This window comes from Ambystoma mexicanum, chromosome 1p, assembly GCF_040938575.1.
Source record: "Ambystoma mexicanum isolate Mex_15411 chromosome 1p, UKY_AmexF1_1, whole genome shotgun sequence".
NCBI classification, from domain to species: domain Eukaryota; kingdom Metazoa; phylum Chordata; class Amphibia; order Caudata; family Ambystomatidae; genus Ambystoma; species Ambystoma mexicanum.
In genome coordinates, this window is record NC_090921.1 from 955200983 (window position 1) to 955224155 (window position 23173).

Here is a 23173-nt window from a genome sequence, read left to right on the forward strand (position 1 = left end):
GACACTAAAGAGGGGGCACCTACCCCAAGAGGGGCGAAAAAGCATCTAGATGGTGCTCTGCAAAAACTTTGTCGTAAGGAAGGGGAAGGAACAAGTTACTTACCTGTAACTGTTGTTCTCCAGCATGGGTCTGGCATGGATTCACATCCTCATGAATATTCCCCGTCGTCAGGCTGGGAATCCTCGGTAAAGAAAAAATCAGTATCAGTTTCGTTTCTGATATGTCTTTCTCAGTAGTAACCAATCACTGATCTCTGGGTCATACTGCCCCAGGCCAATGACTGCCCTCTCCCTAAGCCCCTCCCCTGGCAGCTATCCTCAGATTTGGTAGCACGTAAAGTGGCAGTATGATCAAGTGAAGAGCCGCAGAGGGGAAGGAGAGAGGGTTTGCATGTGAATCCATGCCAGACCCATGCTGGAGAACAACAGTTACTGGTAAGTAACTTGTTCCTTCTCCAGCATGGGGTCTGGCATGGATTCACATGCTCAGGAATGTGAGAATACATAGCAGTACACACATGCACAACCACGGGAGGTGGCAAAGGCTCAACATTAAGCATCACATAACTCAACTTTAAGCAACTCTTACCTCCTCACCAGGCCCATCTTCAGGCGAACAGGTTGTGCAGCACTGCTCGGCCGACCCTGGACTTCTCCCTGGAGTCCCGATCGACGCAGCAGAATCTCGTGAAGGTGTGCGTCAACCTCCACGTAGCAGCCCTGCAGATGTCCAGCAGGGGCACACCAGACAGGAACGCCATAGTAGCAGAGATCGCTCTGGTCGAATGGGCTCTCGGACGGCCGGGCAACGGTCGGTTTGCCAACTGGCGACAGTGCATAATGCAGCCGGATAGCCATCTAGAAATGGAAGCCTTCGAGAAAGCCTTCCCTTGGTTCACAGGTCCAAAGTTCACAAACAGCTGTGACGTCTTCTGAAAACTCTTTGTGCGGTCCACGTAGAACTTCAGCGCTCTAGCTACATCCAGCGAGTGCAAAGTCCTCTCGGCCGGCGACGAAGGCGACGGGAAGAAAATTGGCAACACCAAGGGCTCGTTGAGATGGAAGTCCGAAGGCACCTTGATCATGAAGGAGGGGTGCGTCCTCAGCACCACCTTCGTGTCGTGAAAAGTCAAGTATGGTGGCTTGCAGGATAGGGCCTGGATCTCTCCCACTCGTCGTGCAGAGGTGATGGCCACAAGAAATGTTGTTTTCCACGACAGGAACTTCAACGGTGCAGAGTGCATCGGCTCGAATGGCGCCCCCATGAGCCTGGTCAGCACCACGTTGAGTTCCCACACCGGGGCTGGAGCCTTCACCGGCGGGAATAATCGGAATAGTCCCTTCATAAATTCCTTCACCAGGCGATGAGACCACAATGACGGCCGTCCTGTAGTTCTGGTGTATCGGGAGATCGCTGCCAGATGTATCTTGATGGAGGCGTGAGTCAGTCCAGCCTTGGCCAGCTACAGCAGGTACGGTAGCAGTTGAGGGGCCGTAATCCGCAGAGGGTTAATCTTCTGTGCCCGGCACCAGACAGAGAACCTCTCCCATTTATGTCCGTAGCACTTGAGAGTTGAGGACGCCCTGGCATTTGCAAGAACCTCTCTGCAGTCAGCCGGGATATCGTACCCTCCAAACTCTAGTGCTGCAAGAACCAGGCCTGCAAATTCAGCGACTCCGGGTTGTGATGAAGGATGGCGCCTCCTTCTCTGGAGAGAAGATCCACGTCCGTCGACAGTTTGACTGGTGGAGACGCTGAAGAATCCAGAAGATCCGGGAACCATATCTGTCTCGGCCACGCCGGTGCGACGAGGATCATCCTGCACCGGGACCTCTTGAGTTGGTGGATGAGTCGGAGCAGCAACAGCAATGGAGGGAACGCATACAGGAACAGGCCATCCCAAGGGAACGAGAAAGCATCGCCCATGCTCCTCGGCTGGGGAAACCTGCTGGTGAACCTCTGGCACTTGGAGTTCGTCGCCGTCACGAACAGGTCGATCTAAGGTTTGCCCCATCGTTGGAAGAGCCGATCCACCTGATCCTGGTGTAGTTCCCACTCGTGGCATGAGCGCAGCTCCCTGCTGAGTGAGTCGGCAATGGTGTTTTTTATTCTTGCCAGATGGAAGGGAACCAGAAACATCCCCTGGGCGACAGCCCAGTGCCACAGATCCTGGGCCTCCTTGGATAGGGCTGGGGATCTGGTGCCTCCCTGCTTCCGGATGTAGAACATCGTGGTGTTGTTGTCGGTAAAAATCCTCACCACCTTGCCCTTGAGGGACGGGAGGAACGACTTGAGCGCCCAGAACACACCTCGGAGCTCCAGGATGTTGATGTGGAGAGACGTCTCCTGCGGGAGCCAAAGGCCTCTTGCGTGGAGATGACAGGTGTGCGTGCCCCATCCCTCCATGGAGGCGTCTGTCATCACCGTCTCCTGATGCACCGGGGTCTGAAAGTCTGTGCCTGCCGTGAGGTGCGCACGGGTGCCCCACTACCAAATCGCTCGACGGAAAACCTCGTTGAGCGGGATCTTATCTTCGAAGCTGCCCGCCGCTTGCCTCCAGCGGGCGTCGAGGAACTCTTGTAGCGGACGCATCCGTAGTCTGCACAGGCGCACTAGGTAGATGCATGAGGACATCATTCCGAGGAGGGACTTGATGGACCTCACCCTGGCCACGTCCATGGCTAGCAGGCGCTGCACCTTGCCCAAAATGGCCTTCGTCCTTTCTTCCGACGGAGACGCCAACCGCTCCACTGTATCGAGCTTAGCTCCCAGAAACAGTGCCACCTGCGACGGAACCAGGTGGGATTTGGGGTAGTTGATGGCGAATCCCAGTTACGTGAGTAAGCGGACGGTCCTCGCTGTGTGCTCGACGGCAAGTTCTCTTGTCCTTGCACGGATGAGCCAATCGTCCAGGTAGGGGTAGACGTGAGTGCAGGCGTAGTCGCACCGCCACTGGTGCCAGGCACTTGGTGAACACCCTGGGTGCCGACTTTAATCCAAAAGGTAGAGCTCTGAATTGGTAGTGTTGTCCGTGGACTACGAATCTGAGGAACTTTCGGTGGCCTTTTAGAATGGGGATGTGGAAGTAAGCATCCTCCAAATCCAACGACGATAGGAAGTCACCCTCCTCCAGCTGTCCCAGCTTGTGAACTTCTGTGCCTTGATGTATTTGTTTAACCGTCGTAGGTCCAGGATGGGGCGCCAGCCGCTGGTCTTCTTTCTGACAAGGAAGTATCTTGAGTATACTCCGGAGCCCCGGAGCCTCTTGGGGACGAGCTCGATGGCACCTTTCTTGAGCATCGTCTTTAACTCCAACAGCAGCTGAGGGACGTGATTTTCCTTCCTGGCCACGGGAGGAATGCGGGGACACTTCTTTTGGAATTCGAGCGAGTGCCCGCGGGCCAGGGCATCCAGCACCCAACGGTCGGTGGAGATGGACTCCCACACGCTGACGAACTTCGTCAGCCGGCCTCCCACCGGGGTGCTTCGGTGGGGGCCCGACGCTACGGCCGGTTCAGTCTTGCTTGGAAGTGGCCTTGCCGCCTTGGCCTCCTTGACGACGGTGACGAGATCCTCCTTGCTTGCCGCGACCTCTTTAGGCCTCCTGGGACGAGGAGCGGGCCGCCTGGCGGTACGTAGAGGAGCCACCGCTGGATACCTTGGAGGCCCCCTGTCTGCCTCCAGCGCTCCGAAAGGGCCGTCGATGCTGAAGGACTCCCAGGGCTCGGGCCGTTTCCGTATCGGTCTTGATGGCCTGGAGCAACTCATCCACCGTCTTCCCAAACAGGTTGTTGCCATCGAACGGCATATCCAACACCCTGGTCTGAACGTCCTGGCGGAGGTCCGTTGCCTTGAGCCATCCTAACGTCGAAAGCAAACACTGTTGCCCAACTGGCGAAACCCAGTATCGGCAATGTCTGTTGCCACCATTATGGCGTGGTCCCACGCCACCTCACCTTCCTGCAGGATCTCTAGGGCCTCTGCCAACTTGTCGTCTGGTAGGAAGTCCAGCAGGGGAGCTATCTTGTACCAAAGCTCCCTGTCGTAACGGGAGACAATCGCTAAGGCGTTGGCAGCCTTAATCGTCGTCGCAGCTGACGAGATGACCCAGCGCCCGTTGGCGTCTAATTTCTTTCCCTCGCTGTCCAGTGGGGAGGTGCCGCCCCCGCCGCTTTCTTCTTGGCCGCCGCTGAAACGACTGAGTCCGGCGTCGGCTGAGCCCTGAGGCACAAGGGGGCGGCGTCCGTAACCCGGTACTTCTTCTCGTACCGGTCCCTTTTGGCAGGCGTTGTGGAAAGGTTCTTCAGGATTGCAAGTCCCTCGTCCCAGATATCGTCGAGTAACGGTACCGCGAGGACCGTCTTTCTCTCGCCGTTGATAGAGGAAGCCTTCCTTCTTCTGTTCCTCTGGGCAGAGCTGGAACAGCTCAGATGCCCTGGCTATCATGGTGTGGAAAGAGTCAATTTCATCGGGCGGGGAAGCCCGAGGGGGTGGTGATGGAAGGCCCATCCCGTCGTCACCACCGTCGTCATCCTTCCCCGTCGTTGTATCCGTCGCCGTGTCATCTCTGGGGTCCGGCGAGGGTGATGAAGGCTCCACAGGCCGTGTGGGCATGAAGGGCGGGGGGGATAAACTCTGCTCCGCTTGCTCGGAGGGCTTCCCGACGGGCCCGGTTCTGGGTCGTCCGCCGGGGCTCGTGGTAATCTCGTCCTTATCTCCGTGCATAAGGATTGGATTGCCATCAAAATGGCCGCTGAGTTGTCCTGAGGCTTGGGCAATGCTGCGACGGGAGGGAAGGCTGCTCCTCCACTGGGGCCTCGTCGGCGCCACTGTCGCTTTCTTTGACCACATCTTCAGGATCTCTCCCGTGGGATCGTACCTTCCCGAACCTCTCGTTGAGGCTCTTCACGGGTTCCACCAGCTCCTCCTCAGAGGCTGAATCCGTGTCCGTAATGGCCACCCCCCGCCTTTTTCCAGCGGGGTCTTCACGGGGGTCTTGTCGATGGGCTGGAAAGAAGATTCCCTCCGCGGTGGCAGGGAAACTCTGGGCCCCCGAGGTCACCTCCACTGGTGTAGCCTCCACCGGCTTCGCCTGGGCCGCTGTGACTCCCTCGATAGAGGTCGTCGCCGGGTGAATAAGAGCCCTCACCACCTTAGGTGCATCTGAGGCCTTCACCTTGGGTGGAGGGTCGCTGCATCGCTCCCCCTCGGCTCCTTTCGAGCACCCCAACTAGCATGTAAACTGAACGCAATAACGACTAGTGTTGACGTATTGATGGGTTTCTGCTCAACTATTGTAAAGGAGCAGCGTGAATTTAAACTGATATTAGCAAAGAATGTGGACCTTATTCTGGAAAACTCCCAGCCCACTACCTCAGCGTTTAGTACTATTACAAAAGAGGGGGCCCAGGCTCCCCTAACCCCCAGTCAAAATGATACACCCTCTAAAGATGAGATGGCGACACAAGATCATGGCGTGGTGCACCAGGATTGTGAATTGCTCACTATAGAGGAAGAGGAATGAGACTTCGAGGAAGTGTCGATTACTCCCTACTCAGGAAAAGAAGTATCGCCTGTTGCCACAGCCATTCAGACCATAGGCCCAGTTGGGGGAATTCTAAGCCTACCGGTATTAAGAATAAAAAGGCTTTGAAAAAGAAAAGGGGATTCCAAGATGGCTGCCGACATGATAACACCGTGAGGGGAAGGCTCCCACCCAGCGCCGCAGACACTGTGCAAATGGAACACTTCACACCGTAGAAAGAGCTGGTGTGAAGTGGCAACTCTAGGAAGGCATGGGTACCCCTGGAATGAAGGATGGAGACCGATCCTGCTGGATGGTGAGGGATATGAAGGAAACTACATCAAGGCCCCGCCTGCCATTTGGAATTTAGGCCCGTTATGGACTGCTGAGGATGGGCATGGAACTTTCTCTGGGGAAACAGATGACTTTTCTGGACATTTTGGATGCCTAGCAGTGTAGCAGGGCATAAAAGTTTCCACCACTGTGAATTTAGGAATCGACTGAATCAGGCAGATAGAGGGCTTGCGCTGAGGTGGATGTGACATTGTGGTGGAAGGGGAACTGGAATAGTGTGCCCACCAAGGATTTAATTGGAAGTAGCGTCCAAATGCCGCAAGGAAATGCCGCAAAGGAAGGGCACAAAGTCTTAGCAAGCTCCGGAGAATAAAGTGGAGGGGCGAGGGACTTGAACCTGTGGTACCCTATAAGAACAGCAAATTACAGGATTAAGGTGAACCTTCTGTTTGGACAGCTGAGATGGTAGCAGCGATAACAAGGCATTGCATAAACACTTTCAAGATGTCAAAGAACAGGCCGAAGGACACTAAAGAGGGGGCACCTACCCCAAGAGGGGCGAAAAAGCATCTAGATGGTGCTCTGCAAAAACTTTGTCGTAAGGAAGGGGAAGGAACAAGTTACTTACCTGTAACTGTTGTTCTCCAGCATGGGTCTGGCATGGATTCACATCCTCATGAATATTCCCCGTCGTCAGGCTGGGAATCCTCGGTAAAGAAAAAATCAGTATCAGTTTCGTTTCTGATATGTCTTTCTCAGTAGTAACCAATCACTGATCTCTGGGTCATACTGCCCCAGGCCAATGACTGCCCTCTACCTAAGCCCCTCCCCTGGCAGCTATCCTCAGATTTGGTAGCACGTAAAGTGGCAGTATGACCAAGTGAAGAGCCGCAGAGGGGAAGGAGAGAGGGTTTGCATGTGAATCCATGCCAGACCCATGCTGGAGAACAACAGTTACTGGTAAGTAACTTGTTCCTTCTCCAGCATGGGGTCTGGCATGGATTCACATGCTCAGGAATGTGAGAATACATAGCAGTACACACATGCACAAACACGGGAGGTGGCAAAGGCTCAACATTAAGCATCACATAACTCAACTTTAAGCAACTCTTACCTCCTCACCAGGCCCACCTTCAGGCGAACAGGTTGTGCAGCACTGCTTGGCCGACCCTGGACTTCTCCCTGGAGTCCCGATCGACGCAGCAGAATCTCGTGAAGGTGTGCGTCAACCTCCACGTAGCAGCCCTGCAGATGTCCAGCAGGGGCACACCAGACAGGAACGCCATAGTAGCAGAGATCGCTCTGGTCGAATGGGCTCTCGGACGGCCGGGCAACGGTCGGTTTGCCAACTGGCGACAGTGCATAATGCAGCCGGATAGCCATCTAGAAATGGAAGCCTTCGAGAAAGCCTTCCCTTGGTTCACAGGTCCAAAGTTCACAAACAGCTGTGACGTCTTCTGAAAACTCTTTGTGCGGTCCACGTAGAACTTCAGCGCTCTAGCTACATCCAGCGAGTGCAAAGTCCTCTCGGCCGGCGACGAAGGCGACGGAAGAAAAATGGCAACACCAAGGGCTCGTTGAGATGGAAGTCCAAAGGCACCTTGGGCATGAAGGAGGGGTGCGTCCTCAGCACCACCTTCGTGTCGTGAATAGTCAAGTATGGTGGCTTGCAGGATAGGGCCTGGATCTCTCCCACTCGTCGTGCAGAGGTGATGGCCACAAGAAATGTTGTTTTCCACGACAGGAACTTCAACGGTGCAGAGTGCATCGGCTCGAATGGCGCCCCCATGAGCCTGGTCAGCACCACGTTGAGTTCCCACACCGGGGCTGGAGCCTTCACCGGCGGGAATAATCGGAATAGTCCCTTCATAAATTCCTTCACCAGGCGATGAGACCACAATGACGGCCGTCCTGTAGTTCTGGTGTATAGGGAGATCGCTGCCAGATGTATCTTGATGGAGGCGTGAGTCAGTCCAGCCTTGGCCAGCTACAGCAGGTACGGTAGCAGTTGAGGGGCCGTAATCCGCAGAGGGTTAATCTTCTGTGCCCGGCACCAGACAGAGAACCTCTCCCATTTATGTCCGTAGCACTTGAGAGTTGAGGACGCCCTGGCCTTTGCAAGAACCTCTCTGCAGTCAGCCGGGATATCGTACCCTCCAAACTCTAGTACTGCAAGAACCAGGCCTGCAAATTCAGCGACTCCGGGTTGTGATGAAGGATGGCGCCTCCTTCTCTGGAGAGAAGATCCACGTCCGTCGACAGTTTGACTGGTGGAGACGCTGAAGAATCCAGAAGATCCGGGAACCAGATCTGTCTCGGCCACGCCGGTGCGACGAGGATCATCCTGCACCGGGACCTCTTGAGTTGGTGGATGAGTCGGAGCAGCAACGGCAATGGAGGGAACGCATACAGGAACAGGCCATCCCAAGGGAACGAGAAAGCATCGCCCATGCTCCTCGGCTGGGGAAACCTGCTGGTGAACCTCTGGCACTTGGAGTTCGTCGCCGTCACAAACAGGTCGATCTAAGGTTTGCCCCATCGTTGGAAGAGCCGATCCACCTGATCCTGGTGTAGTTCCCACTCGTGGCATGAGCGCAGCTCCCTGCTGAGTGAGTCGGCAATGGTGTTTTTTATTCTTGCCAGATGGAAGGGAACCAGAAACATCCCCTGGGCGACAGCCCAGTGCCACAGATCCTGGGCCTCCTTGGATAGGGCTGGGGATCTGGTGCCTCCCTGCTTCCGGATGTAGAACATCGTGGTGTTGTTGTCGGTAAAAATCCTCACCACCTTGCCCTTGAGGGACGGGAGGAACGACTTAGGCGCCCAGAACACACCTCGGAGCTCCAGGATGTTGATGTGGAGAGACGTCTCCTGCGGGAGCCAAAGGCCTCTTGCGTGGAGATGACAGGTGTGTGTGCCCCATCCCTCCAGGGAGGCGTCTGTCATCACCGTCTCCTGATGCACCGGGGTCTGAAAGTCTGTGCCTGCCGTGAGGTGCGCACGGGTGCCCCACTACCAAATCGCTCGACGGAAAACCTCGTTGAGCGGGATCTTATCTTCGAAGCTGCCCGCCGCTTGCCTCCAGCGGGCGTCGAGGAACTCTTTTAGCGGATGCATCCGTAGTCTGCACAGGCGCACTAGGTAGATGCATGAGGACATCATTCCGAGGAGGGACTTGATGGACCTCACCCTGGCCACGTCCATGGCTAGCAGGCGCTGCACCTTGCCCAAAATGGCCTTCGTCCTTTCTTCCGACGGAGACGCCAACCGCTCCACTGTATCGAGCTTTGCTCCCAGAAACAGTGCCACCTGCGACGGAACCAGGTGGGATTTGGGGTAGTTGATGGCGAATCCCAGTTACGTGAGTAAGCGGACGGTCCTCGCTGTGTGCTCGACGGCAAGTTCTCTTGTCCTTGCAGGGATGAGCCAATCGTCCAGGTAGGGGTAGACGTGAGTGCAGGCGTAGTCGCACCGCCACTGGTGCCAGGCACTTGGTGAACACCCTGGGTGCCGACTTTAATCCAAAAGGTAGAGCTCTGAATTGGTAGTGTTGTCCGTGGACTACGAATCTGAGGAACTTTCGGTGGCCTTTTAGAATGGGGATGTGGAAGTAAGCATCCTCCAAATCCAACGACGATAGGAAGTCACCCTCCTCCAGCTGTCCCAGCTTGTGAACTTCTGTGCCTTGATGTATTTGTTTAACCGTCGTAGGTCCAGGATGGGGCGCCAGCCGCTGGTCTTCTTTCTGACAAGGAAGTATCTTGAGTATACTCCGGAGCCCCGGAGCCTCTTGGGGACGAGCTTGATGGCACCTTTCTTGAGCATCGTCTTTACCTCCAACAGCAGCTGAGGGACGTGATTTTCCTTCCTGGCCACGGGAGGAATGCGGGGACGCTTCTTTTGGAATTCGAGCGAGTGCCCGCGGGCCAGGGCATCCAGCACCCAACGGTCGGTGGAGATGGACTCCCACACGCTGACGAACTTCGTCAGCCGGCCTCCCACCGGGGTGCTTCGGTGGGGGCCCGACGCTACGGCCGGTTCAGTCTTGCTTGGAAGTGGCCTTGCCGCCTTGGCCGCCTTGGCCTCCTTGACGACGGTGACGAGATCCTCCTTGCTTGCCGCGACCTCTTTAGGCCTCCTGGGACGAGGAGCGGGCCGCCTGGCGGTACGTAGAGGAGCCACCGCTGGATACCTTGGAGGCCCCCTGTCTGCCTCCAGCGCTCCGAAAGGGCCGTCGATGCTGAAGGACTCCCAGGGCTCGGGCCGTTTCCGTATCGGTCTTGATGGCCTGGAGCAACTCATCCACCGTCTTCCCAAACAGGTTGTTGCCATCGAACGGCATATCCAACACCCTGGTCTGAACGTCCTGGCGGAGGTCCGTTGCCTTGAGCCATCCTAACGTCGAAAGCAAACACTGTTGCCCAACTGGCGAAACCCAGTATCGGCAATGTCTGTTGCCACCATTATGGCATGGTCCCACGCCACCTCACCTTCCTGCAGGATCTCTAGGGCCTCTGCCAACTTGTCGTCTGGTAGGAAGTCCAGCAGGGGAGCTATCTTGTACCAAAGCTCCCTGTCGTAACGGGAGACAATCGCTAAGGCGTTGGCAGCCTTAATCGTCGTCGCAGCTGACGAGATGACCCAGCGCCCGTTGGCGTCTAATTTCTTTCCCTCGCTGTCCAGTGGGGAGGTGCCGCCCCCGCCGCTTTCTTCTTGGCCGCCGCTGAAACGACTGAGTCCGGCGTCGGCTGAGCCCTGAGGCACAAGGGGGCGGCGTCCGTAACCCGGTACTTCTTCTGGAACAGCTCAGATGCCCTGGCTATCATGGTGTGGAAAGAGTCAATTTCGTCGGGCGGGGAAGCCCGAGGGGGTGGTGATGGAAGGTCCATCCCGTCGTCACCACCGTCGTCATCCTTCCCCGTCGTTGTATCCGTCGCCGTGTCATCTCTGGGGTCCGGCGAGGGTGATGAAGGCTCCACAGGCCGTGTGGGCATGAAGGACGGGGGGGATAAACTCTGCTCCGCTTGCTCGGAGGGCTTCCCGACGGGCCCGGTTCTGGGTCGTCCGCCGGGGCTCGTGGTAATCTCGTCCTTATCTCCGTGCATAAGGATTGGATTGCCATCAAAATGGCCGCTGAGTTGTCCTGAGGCTTGGGCAATGCTGCGACGGGAGGGAAGGCTGCTCCTCCACTGGGGCCTCATCGGCGCCACTGTCGCTTTCTTTGACCACATCTTCAGGATCTCTCCCGTGGGATCGTACCTTCCCGAACCTCTCGTTGAGGCTCTTCACGGGTTCCACCAGCTCCTCCTCAGAGGCTGAATCCGTGTCCGTAATGGCCACCCCCGCCTTTTTCCAGCGGGGTCTTCACGGGGGTCTTGTCGATGGGCTGGAAAGAAGATTCCCTCCGCGGTGGCAGGGAAACTCTGGGCCCCCGAGGTCGCCTCCACTGGTGTAGCCTCCACCGGCTTCGCCAGGGCCGCTGCGACTCCCTCGATAGAGGTCGTCGCCGGGTGAATAAGAGCCCTCACCACCTTAGGTGCATCTGAGGCCTTCACCTTGGGTGGAGGGTCGCTGCATCGCTCCCCCTCGGCTCCTTTCGAGATCGACCGGGGCCTCTCCAGAAGCTTACCCGGGTTCTCGGATTTCCTCTTCCCCGAACCAGAGCGTTGGCTCGTGGTTGATGGTGCCGGGGAAGGTGCGCCCTGCCTGGCAGCCGAAGAGCCTGACCTTTCGGCGCTCCCGGTGCCTGCGGACTCGCGGTGCTTAGCCTTTTGTTGGGCCCCTGTCGCCGGGGCGCCCTCACAGGAATAAGAAGACCGCTCAGACCTTTTCTTCTTCTCACCTGCTGGGCCCTTCTCCAGCCAGCTGGCGAGGCGGGAACGACGATCCTTCATGGTCCGTTCCGAAAGGTTCTTGCAGAACGTACAGTCCTTCTCCACACGCGTCTTGTCCTCATGAAGGCAGTAGAGGCATCTCGAATGCTCATCCTCCTTGAAAACATTCTGTAATCCGCATCCAGGGCAGTTCCTGAACAGCTTGGATCCGGGCGTCGAGCTTCCCTTGTCCTGGGCCATGTCCATGGTAGGCCTCAGATCTTCTGGAATCCTCCAAGAAGCGTAACTCAATGAAAACTTCACCCTTGAGGGGCGTAGAAAATTCCAAAACGGGTCCCCGTTGATCGGAAGTAGAAACGGTGGAGCTTGAGGCTCGATTAGACTGAAAAATGAGAAAATCTGTTTGAAAAATTGCGAAAACGCAGTAAAAGCTCGAGAGCTATAGAATGAGGACTCCCAACACTTGAACGTGCGGTAAAAATCTGAGGATGGCTGCCAGGGGAGGGGCTTAGGGAGAGGGCAGTCATTGGCTGGGGGCAGAATGACCCAGAGATCAGTGATTAGTTACTACTAAGAAAGACAGATCAGAAACGAAACTGATACTGATTTTTTCTTTACCGAGGATTCCCAGCCTGACGACAACAGGGAATATTCATGAGCATGTGAATCCATGCCAGACCCCATGCTGGAGAAGTGGATTAGCTAAAGAACAGATCACCCAGGTCCAGGAAGATACGGCAGGGCCCCCAGGCCGGTCTATGGGACAAATGATCACTTAAGAAGTGTTTCAACCATGTTTTAAGGACGTCAGTGATCAAATGACAGAGACCATACAGTCCCTGCTGAGTTTAATTAGAAATGAACTGGCTCAGTCCCTCCACGAGGTGAAAAGTGCAATAACAGAATTAGGGGAAATATTGGACTGTGCAGAAAATGGCATACACGAACTGGTAGAAGATACCCGCAAGATTGATACCCTGAGTGAACAACTGGGAACATCCAAGCATAATTTGGACATTCAGACTGAAGATCTCAAAAATCGCTCGAGGAGATCCAACATTAGAATCAAAGGGCTTCCCGAGAGCGTAGCTGATTGCGATCTTAAGGACACGATACAACACGTTTTTGCTGACCTGCTCGAGCTAGAGGCAGGGGAAGAGATGCCCCTCGATCGCATTCATCGAATAGGTCCAAGAGGGGAATCAGGTGCTAGACCTCGGGATGATGTTACAGCGGTATGGGCAAAAAGAGGCGCTGCTGCAACCGAATGGTGTGGAAATTCAGCTGTATCTAGACCTAGCGCAGGAGATTGATGGGTACAGTGGTCAGAGCCCTATTGCAGGCTCAAGTAAAATATAGAGGGACATTGTCATGATGCCTACCCCCGGGCATCCGGATCAAGCCCATCAGCCCTGGAAGCAGGCATCCAGGTATTTAATAAAACCCCAGCAGCCCCGGCTGGGGGCTGTCTGGGTTCAGTCCTGGCGGCTTAGGCGCCAGGCTCATAATAGAAATCAGTCCTGGCGCCATAGGCGCCAGGCTCATAGACTTTACTTACCTCATGGAGACCATGCTGCAAATGAATCCAAGCCAACGTGAGGCCTGGATGGGACTATTTTTCTACAGGGACTATTTTTTACTCGGGTGTGGTTCTAGGGACTTCTTACCTGGAACTACTTTGGAGGCTATTTAAACCATGCCCGAACAGCAGCACATGCTTCGCGTTATTCTGCATCCAGCAGCGTAACGCTCACCGTGCCTGCAGTCAGCATCCAGTCTTCAGCCACACCCGTCTCGAATCCAGAGCTCCTAGCAATAGAAGAAAGAAGAAGGAAAGGTTAGAAAACAGATATTATTTCAATCCTTACCTGAATTCCGGATCCATCACGTCTTCGAACTTGAAAATGACATTATTCTACACGTGTCGCATCACCAGCTGCAGCGCCGCACCATACTCACCAGTCCTCACAGCATTTTTCGATCCGGCGCAGCCTCCATGATTTTCTCCGCCGAATTCCACCATCTAGGTGACAAAAGAAACATAAGGTGAACTGAGAGAGCCAACAAATACAACCTTCACACCATAGAGTTACCTGATTAACAACCGGAGGCATTATTCAGTTAGACCACCGACTTCAGAATAGAAAGGCTGAGCGAGCTAAGTTCGAGAGTCGGGTATTGGTTAAACCCAATGTCACCCCCAAAGGAACAGTTGCATCAGAACCTATGCAGATCGGGGGGGTTAAAGGACCCTTAACTCAAAAGGAAAGAGAAAAGGGACGGCAGATGCAATTGTGTTTGTACTGTGGAACCGCAGGACATTTTCTACGGGATTGCCCTATAAAACCACCCAAGAAAGTAGTAGGAGTTGCTGACAAAAGTCAAATAGAACCTGATTCGGGAAACGACCACACCCGACAAGCGTAGAGGTCCGCTTGCCGAGCTTAAAGAAGGACAATCAGATCTCCCAACTAATTATACCAATGGTCCTAATTGAACCAAGGCAGCCATCACGTATGCACGCAGTAAGGGCATACATTGATAGCGGGGCCGTAGGAAACTACATGGACCACGAATTGGCCTCAAGGATGAATCTGCCCCTTTGCAAAAAGACCGCTCCGGATGTCATCACCACAGTCGATAGAACTGAAATTGCCTCTGGGCCTGTAACTCATTCCACTACTGAGCTGACACTGTTGGGCCAAGATGGGCATCGAGAAACTATTGTGCTTGATTTAATCAAGGCCCCGCAATTCCAAATAATTCTGGGAATGCCATGGTTGGAAACACATAATCCTTGTATTGACTGGCGAGAGAAGAGAGTGACCTTCCCAGATTGTGCACACACCTGTTACCTGGAAAAAACCTTGAACAAAAGCCTGGCCACCGTTACTAATGCAGTTGTGCAGTTACCTCAGGAATATCAAGGATTTCAGGATGTTTTTCAAAAAGAACAGGCAAATACCTTACCACCTCACAGATCACACGATTGTCAAATTGACCTAGTACCCGGTGCACAACCTCCATGCAGTAGATTCTACACCCTTACGGAACCCAAAAATCTTCACCTACGACAATATCTGGACCAATAACTTGCTAATGGCTTCATTCGTCCATCCAAAGCTCCTGCATCCTCAGCTCTATTCTTCGTGCCTAAACAGGAAGGTGACCTTAGAACGTGCATAGACTACCGCGCATTAAATCAAATTACAGTAAAAAACCGATACCCATTGCCTCTGATCCCCGAATTACTAGATCAAGTAAAGGATGCTTGTATCTACACTAAGTTAGACCTCCGAGGGGCATATCATCTGGTACGTGTAAAGAAAGGCGATGAATGGAAGACTGCCTTTCGCACCAAGTACGGGTTATTCGAATACCAGGTGATGCCCTTCGGGTTGTGCAATGCATCAGCAGCCTTCCAGTATTTTATGAACGATGTCCTTCGTGAACTCATTGACGTCTGTGTTGTCGTATACATAGACGATATTCTAGTGTACTCCTCCTCAGAATCTGACCATGTGAAGCACGTTCGTGCAGTCCTAGAGAAACTACGCCAGCACAAGTTATACGCAAAATTGGAGAAATGTGTATTTCATTCTACAGAAGTTGAATTCCTGGGATTTATCCTGACTCCAAAAGGAGTTCGAATGGACTCTCAAAAGGTGGACGCAATCCTCAAGTGGCCATCACCCAGTTCTGTTAAAGGGGTACAAAGCATGCTTGGATTCGCTAATTTCTATCACAGATTTATTCCTGAATTCTCACATATTGTACACCCCATCACAGCACTTTTGTGAAAAAACGAATGTTTTTTGTGAACTGAAGAGGCTGAAAGAGCCTTCCAAGAGCTAAAATCGAAATTCACATCTGCACCTGTCTTAAAGCATCCACGCCCTGAGCTTCCATACATAGTTGAAACCGATGCATCCAGTTTAGCCATGGGAGCTATCCTGTCCCAGAAGGATCCCGAAACCGGTCAACTTCATCCAGTAGCATTCTGGTCAAGAAAGTTCTCAGCACCCGAATTAAACTATGCGGTTACTGATAAGGAGTTATTAGCCATCAAGTCCGCCTTCAAGGCTTGGCGGCATTATCTTCTCGGTGCTAGGCATACCATCACTGTAATCACTGATCACAGGAATCTGCAGTATTTGAAAACAGCTAAGGCCCAATCATCGCGTCAACTTCGGTGGGCATTATTCTTTGCCGAATTCGATTTCGTGATCACTTATCGACCAAGTTGTGAAAACGGCAAGGCAGATGCCCTATCCCGAATAGGGATGGGAGAAGTATATTCGAACCTGGAACCGGTGCCTATAATTTCAGAACAAAGAATTCTTGGCATAACTACTCTACAGACTCTAGAAGACATTCATTTAAAAATCCAACAACGTTTCGATCCAGCAGCCCTGCAGGACTGGGTAAAGAAAGGCCAAGATTATTCAGTCATCAATGACCTGCCCTACTATCAAGGACGTCTATTTCTACCACACAAGGAACTACAAGAACTAGTCATCTCCAATTACCATGACGCCCTTATGGAAGGACACCCAGGTATCGCAAAAACTGAAGCTAAAATTAAAAGACAATTCTGGTGGCCCATCTGGCGAAAGGACGTAAAGTAATTTGTGATGTCTTGTGGTATCTGAGCCCACAACAAAAGTCAGAAGAAAAAAACAGCTGGCCTTTTACAACCTTTGGATATTCCACCTACACCATGGCACACCTTGTCTTTAGACTTCATTACAGATCTACCTCCGTGTATGGGATTTAACATCATTCTAGTTATTGTGGATCTTTTTTCCAAAAAGGCCCACTTTATTCCTTTAAAAGGATTACCTTCCGCTTCCATTTTGGCCAAGGAATTTCTCGAAAACATTGTTCGAATCCATGGATTTTCTTTCCGTATTGGTCTCTGACCTAGGTAGTCAATTCATTTCTCAATTTTGGAAGAAATGCTGTCAATTGGCGCAAATCGACATAAGGCTATCAACCAGTCACCACCCCCAAACTGATGATCAGACGGAGAGGACCAACCAGACTCTTGAACAATACCTACGTTGTATGCTACACCAAACCAAAAGCAATTGGAAAGATATTTTATGGATTTCCGAATACGCATACAATAACTCTGTACATTCAGGAACCGGACAAAGCCCCTTTTATACCATATATGGACATCATCCTCGAACCTCAGAACTCGATTCGCCTCAACACTTAGAAATGCCTGCAGTGACTCACCTGCACTCTACTATTACACAAGCCTTTAAGGAAGCAATAGAACACTTGAAACAAGCAAAGGAGAAATACAAGAAAAATGCTGATCGACATAGTAGTGAAACTCCACAATACCAGATTGGAGGTCAAGTTTGGCTGGCTACAAAACACATACCTCTAAAGGGAACTCGAACGTTCAATCCTAGATATTTGGGACATTACACCATTAAGGCCATTATCAACCTGGTGGCCGTCAAATTGGAATCACCCTCTAATTTGCGGATTCATCCTGTCTTTCATGTTTCACTTCTAAAACCAGTTCAACCTGGGACAAGATTAACCAAACCACCTGACCCCATCCTAATAGATGGAGAACCTGAATTCGAGGTAAAGAATATTCTGGACTCTAAGATGGTTAAATCAAGACTTTTTTATTTAATCGACTGGAAGGGTTACGGACCACAAGGAAGGTCATGGGAACCTAGTGACCACGTTCATGCACCTCGGTTGGTGAAGAAATTCCATCAGAACTTCCCAGACAAACCAGGACCAAGGGGAAGAGCAACTTTAGGAGGGGCCTTGGGGGGGGAGTGCTGTCATGATGCCTACCCCCGGGCATCCGGATCAAGCCCATCAGCCCCGGGAGCAGGCATCCAGGTATTTAATAAAACCCCAGCAGCCCCGGCTGGGGTGTGTCTGGGTTCAGTCCTGGCGGCTTAGGCGCCAGGCTCATAACAGAAATCAGTCCTGGCGCCATAGCGCCAGGCTCATAGACTTTACTTACCTCATGCAGACCATGCTGCAAATGAATCCAAGCCAACGTGAGGCCTGGATGGGACTATTTTTCTACACGGACTATTTTTTACTCGGGTGTGGTTCTAGGGACTTCTTACCTGGAACTACTTTGGAGGCTATTTAAACCACGCCCGAACAGCAGCACATGCTTTGCGTTATTCTGCATCCAGCAGCGTAACGCTCACCGTGCCTGCAGTCAGCATCCAGTCTTCAGCCACGCCCGTCTCGAATCCAGAGCTCCTAGCAATAGAAGAAAGAAGAAGGAAAGGTTAGAAAACAGATATTATTTCAATCCTTATCTGAATTCCGGATCCATCACGTCTTCGAACTTGAAAAGGACGTTATTCTACATGCGTCGCATCGCCAGCTGCAGCGCCGCGCCATACTCACCAGTCCTCACAGCATTTTTCGATCCAGCGCAGCCTCCATCATTTTCTCCGCCGAATTCCACCATCTAGGGGACAAAAGAAACATAAGGTGAACTGAGAGAGCCAACAAATACAACCTCTCCACCATAGAATTACCTGATTAACAACCGGAGGCATTATTCTGTAACAAACCGCAATTTCTTACGCCGCACCTGTAAGGAGAGAGAAACCAGCAATTTAAACACACGCATCTTTTGCCGGACAGTGTTGGGTAATACAGACTCTTACCTCAACACCATCAGCTGCCACAAGACAATCTTCCCTTGGACCCAGCTGCAACACAAGAAAGGAATGCACAGGAGTGAACATCGGACATAATTAACTCTTTGAACTTTATATTTACGGGTTCTCGCCTGGAACCTCGGAGTCAATATTCATCCGGAACTCTTCCAACGCCCTCAAACCAGTGAAGTAACTGGTATCTACGCGCCCCTGCATTCCACGCAGGAAGGAGAGCTCATCATTTACAAACATAAGGAGAATATTTCTACGGGTCAAGCAGAAGAGATTAGGCGGTCCAGTCCAGTCTGTCATCTCTGCACTATGCTTCACGTTGGAGGAGGTCGCAGCTGTCCCGGTCCGATCGACGCCCCTGTGGGAGCCAGGTGAGCGTAACAGACATTTCCTTTGGATTGTTGTTCGCTTGGGAGGGACGGTAACATCTTGTCATTACCTCCAAGGAAGGTATTAGGGTTTTGAAATTGGAGGAGGAGTAAGTGACAAGGCCCGCAGAAAGAGACATTAAAGAAATACGGCGAATGGTGAAGAGTTTGTGGGCCGCAGTTGAGAAAGAAGCCTTCAAATGGACCAGAGGGACTATCAACAGCATGACTTGTGTACAAAAATAAATAGGTACATGATTCCTTGGACTCAGAGGGGAGGGATTTGTGGGCAGCAGATTGTATGAAAGGAACAAGTTACTTACCTGTAACTGTTGTTCTCCAGCATGGGTCTGGCATGGATTCACATGCTCATGAATATTCCCCGTCGTCAGGCTGGGAATCCTCGGTAAAGAAAAAACCAGTATCAGTTTCGTTTCTGATCTGTCTTTCGTAGTAATAACCAATCACTGGTCTCTGCGTCATACTGACCACAGCCAATGACTGCCCTCTACCTAAGCACCGCCTCTGGCAGCCATCTTCAGATTTGGAAGCACGTGAAGTGGCAGTATGACCAAGTGAAGAGCCGCAGAGGGGTAGGCGGGAGGGTTCGCATGTGAATCCATGCCAGACCCATGCTGGAGAACAACAGTTACAGGTAAGTAACTTGTTCCTTCTCCAGCATGGGGTCTGGCATGGATTCACATGCTCATGAATAAAGAATACATAGCAGTACACACATGCACAACCACGGGAGGTGGCAAAGGCTCAACATTAAGCATCACATCAACTCAACATTAAGCATCTTACCTCCTCACCAGGCTCACCTCAGGCGAACAGGTTGCGCAGCACTGCTTGGCCGACCCTGGACTCCTCCCTGGAATCCCGGTCGACGCAGTAGAATTTCGTGAAGGTGTGCGTCGACCTCCACGTAGCAGCCCTGCATATGTCCAGCAGGGGCACACCAGATAGGAACGCCGTGGTAGCTGCGATCGCTCTGGTGGAATGGGCTCTCGGACGGCCAGGCAGCGGTCGGTTTGCCAACCGGTGACAGCACATGATACAGCCGGAGAGCCATCTGGAGATGGAAGCCTTCGAGAGAGCCTTCCCCTGATTGACAGGTCCAAAGTTCACAAAGAGTTGTGACGTCTTCCGAAAACCCTTCGTGCGGTCCACGTAGAACTTCAGCGCTCTAGCTACATCCAGCGAGTGCAAAGTCCTCTCAGCCGGCGAGGAAGGCGACGGGAAGAACACAGGTAACACCAAGGGTTCGTTGAGATGGAAGTCCGACGGTACCTTGGGCATGAAGGAGGGGTGCGTCCTGAGCACTACCCTCGTGTCGTGGAAAATCAAGTACGGGGCCTTGCAGGAAAGGGCCTGGATCTCTCCCACTCGTCGTGCGGAGGTGATGGCCACAAGAAAAGCTGTTTTCCACGATAGAAACTTCAACGGGGCCGAGTGCAGAGGCTCGAACGGAGGTCCCATGAGCTTGGTCAGCACCACGTTGAGCTCCCACGCCGGGGCCGGAGCCTTCACCGGCGGGAACGATCTGAACAGTCCCTTCATGAACTCTTTCACCAGACGATGAGACCACAAGGACGCCCGCCCCGTGGTTCTGGTGTATCGGGAGATCGCAGCAAGATGAATCTTGATGGACGCGTGTGCCAGACCAGCTTTGGCCAGCGTCAGCAGGTACGGCAGTACTTGGGGAGCCGTAATCCGTAGAGGGTTAATCTTCTGTGCGTGGCACCAGACAGAGAACCTCTTCCATTTGTGTCCGTAGCATTTAAGAGTCGAGGACGCCCTGGCCTTTGCAAGAACCTCTCTGCAATCGGCCGGTATGTCGTATCCTCCAAACTCTAGCGCTGCAGGAGCCAGGCCTGCAAGTTCAGCGACTTCGGGTCGTGGTGGAGGATGGCGCCTCCTTCCCTGGAGAGTAGATCCGCGTCCGCCGGCAGCTTGATCGGCGGGGACGCTGACAAGTCCAGAAGGTCCGGGAACCATATCTGCCTCGGCCACGCAGGTGCGACGAGGATCATCCTGCACCGTGACCTCTTGAGCTGGTTGACGAGCCGGATTAGCAGAGGCAAGGGAGGGAACGCGTAGAGGAACAGGCCCTCCCAGGGGAACGAGAAAGCATCGCCCATGCTCCTCGTCTGGGGAAACCTGCTGGCGAACCTCCGGCACTTGGTGTTCGTTGCCGTCGCGAACAGGTCGATCTGGGGTGTGCCCCACCGTCGGAAGAGGCGATCCACCAGATCCTGCCGTAGTTCCCACTCGTGGCACGAGCGCAGCTCCCTGCTGAGTGAGTCGGCGATGGTGTTTTTTATCCCTGCCAGATGAAACGGCACCAGAAAAATCCCTTGGGCGACGGCCCAATGCCACAGGTCCTGCGCCTCCTTGGACAGCGCTGGGGACCTGGTTCCGCCCTGTTTCCTGATGTAAAACATGGTGGTGGTGTTGTCGGTGAATATCCTCACCACCTTGCCCTTGAGGGACGGAAGGAAGGACCTGAGGGCCCAAAACACTGCACGGAGCTCCAGGACGTTGATATGCAGGGACTTCTCCGTCGGGAGCCAGAGTCCCCTTGCGTGCAGATTTTCGGTGTGCGCTCCCCACCCTTCCAGGGAGGCATCCGTGGTCACAGTCTCCTGGTGGGCTGGGGTCTGGAAGTCCATGCCCGCCGTCAGATGCGCGCGGGTGCCCCACCACCGTATCGCTCGTCGGAAACTCTCGTCGAGCTTGATCCTTTCCTCGAAGCTGCCCGTCGTCTGGATCCAGCGCGCATCCAGGAATTCTTGCAACGGGCGCATCCGGAGCCTGCACATGGGAATGAGGTAGATGCAGGAAGACATCATCCCGAGGAGGGACTTGATGGACCTCACTTTGGCCGCGTCGGCCACCAACATCCGTTGCACCTTGCCCAAGATGGTCCTGGTCCTCTCCTCCGACGGGGAGGCCAGAAGGGACACTGTGTCGAGCCTCGCTCCCAGAAACAGTGCGACTTGCGCGGGCACCAGGTGGGATTTGGCGTAGTTCACGGAGAATCCCAGGTCCGTGAGGAGTTGGACGGTCCTCGCCGTGTGGACCACGGCGAGCTCCCTCGTCTTGGCGCGGATGAGCCAGTCGTCCAGATAGGGGTAGACGTGAATCCCCTCGCGGCGCAGCTGCGCCGCCACCGGTGCGAGGCACTTGGTGAATACCCTGGGTGCCGACCGTAGTCCGAAGGGAAGGGCTTTGAACTGGTAATGACGCCCTTGGACCACGAATCTGAGGAATTTTCGGTGCCCCTTTAGGATGGGAATGTGGAAGTAGGCATCCTCCAAATCCAACGACGATAGGAAGTCTCCTTCCTCCAGCTGACCCAGGACGTGCTGGAGGGTGACCATCCGGAACTTCTGCGCCTTGATGAACTTGTTCAGACGTCGCAGGTCTAGGATGGGGCGCCATCCTCCCGTCTTCTTCTTCACGAGGAAGTATCTCGAGTAGACTCCGGAGCCCCGAAGCCTCTCTGGGACGAGTTCGATGGCGCCCTTTCTGAGCATCGCCTTTACCTCCAGGAGAAGTTGAGGGACGTGAAGTTCTTTCCTGGCCACGGGGGGGACGCGCGGGCACCTTCTTTGAAACTCGAGCGCGTGGCCCCGGGCCAGGGCGTCCAGCACCCAACGGTCGGTGGAGATGGACTCCCACACGCTGATGAAGCCCGCCAGCCGGCCTCCCACCGGGGTGCTTCGGTGGGGGCCCGACCCCACGGCCGGTTCAATCCTGCTTGGACGCGGCCTTGCCGCCTTGACCTCCTTGGCGACGACGGCGGGGTCCGCTAGACTTGCCTCGTCCTCTGTAGGCCTCTTGCGACGACGAGCGGGCCGCTTGACGGTAGGAAGCGAAACCGCCGCCGGAACCTTTGGAGGCACCTTTGCCTCCGCCGCTCCGAAAGGGCGTCCGTCGTTGCTGCAGGACTCCAAGGGCCCGGGCCGTCTCAGTATCCGCCTTGATGGCCTGAAGGGAATCGTCCACTGTCTTCCCAAACAGGTTGTTCCCGTCGAAGGGCATGTCCAGGACTCTGGTCTGTACGTCCTGCCGGAAGTCCGTAGCTTTGAGCCATCCACGACGTCGAAGGCAAACGCCGTTGCCCAGCTGGCGGAACCCAGTGTCGGCGATGTCCGTCGCCACGGTGATGGCGTGGTCCGAGGCCACCTCACCTTCCTGCAGGATCTCCAGGGCCTCCGCCCTCTTGTCGTCCGGCAGAAAATCCAGCAGGGGAGCTATCTTGTACCAGAGCTCCCTGTCGTAGCGGGCCACGATAGCCAAGGCGTTGGCCGCTTTAATCGTCGTCGCTGCCGACGAGATGACTCTACGTCCCATAGCATCCAATTTCTTTCCCTCGCCATCCGGCGGGGAAGTCGATGTGGAGGCCGCACCCCCCCCCGCTTTCTTCCTGGCTGCCGCGGAGACGACGGAATCCGGGGTAGGCTGCG

At 54.0% G+C, this 23173-nt stretch overlaps 1 protein-coding gene across 2 annotated transcripts in view; it reads right to left on the reverse strand.

Annotated features, from left to right (window-relative positions):
- XAF1 (XIAP associated factor 1) overlaps positions 1-23173 on the reverse strand; it is a 415035-nt gene that overhangs the window by 188051 nt on the left and 203811 nt on the right. The gene's annotated exons all lie outside the window — the stretch shown is intronic.